Here is a 1,042-nt window from a genome sequence, read left to right as displayed (position 1 = left end):
GCCCCCCCCAACCCAGGCCCCCTTGGGACTGCTGGCTCCTAAATGCTCACCTGCCTACCAGCCTGATCCCCCTAACTGCTCCCCCCTGCTGGCCTGATCACCTCTAACTGCCTCTGCCTCAGCCCCACCACCATGGCTTTGTCCAGAAGGTCTCCCTGAAGGTCTCTCAGTCTAATTAGCACATTACCCTTTTATTAGTGTAGATAAGTATGTAAGTTCTTTGGTTTATCTCTTCTCATTCCCCCAACCCCACATCAATGTATGTCAGTCTGTTCCATGCCTCCCTGCTTTGGGTCTTATTTTTTGGTCAATTCATTTTGTTCATTACATACCACAAATAAGTGAGGTCATGTGATATTTGTTTTTCCCAATTTGGCTTATTTCACTTAGCATAATATTTTCCAGCTCCATCCATGCTGTCCCAAAGGGTAAGAGAGCCCTGGACATGAACAATAGGGTAATGAAGACCTGGGTGGGTAGGGGCTAGGAGAAGGGTGGAAAGGGGGTGTAAATGGGAGATATTTGTAATAATATCAACAATAAAAATATATTTTTAAAAATTAATACCTAAAACAATGAAACTCCTAGAATAGCATATAGGAAAAATCTTCTTGATAGGTGTCTTATGAAAAATAGTTCTTATTTTATTTTTGTTTGTGCAAATGGTGCTATTTCATTTTTTATTTTTATGTCTTTTTTATTGTTTAAAGTATTATATATAGTATTAGATATAACTCCTTTTTCCCCATTGAATTCCCCCCCCACCCACTCCCACTCCCCAACATACGCCCTCACCCCCCCTAGTGTCTTTGTCTACTGGTTCTGTGTATACAAATATACAAGTCCTTTGATTGATCTCTTAATGCCCCTTCCCGCCTTCCCACTGAAGTTGACAGTCTGAGTTCTCTTTATATTAATCTGAAATTTTATGATAATTGTCCTTTTTTATTGAATTCATTGGGGTAACACTGGTTAACAAAATTATATACCTTTTAGGTACACAATTCCACAACACATCATCCATACACTGTATTCTTCTTTT

The sequence above is a fragment of the Myotis davidii genome, unplaced genomic scaffold, assembly GCF_000327345.1.
Source record: "Myotis davidii unplaced genomic scaffold, ASM32734v1 scaffold3244, whole genome shotgun sequence".
Lineage (NCBI taxonomy): Eukaryota > Metazoa > Chordata > Mammalia > Chiroptera > Vespertilionidae > Myotis > Myotis davidii.
The sequence above is the reverse complement of the archived record's forward strand: the minus strand, read 5'-3'. Positions refer to the sequence as shown.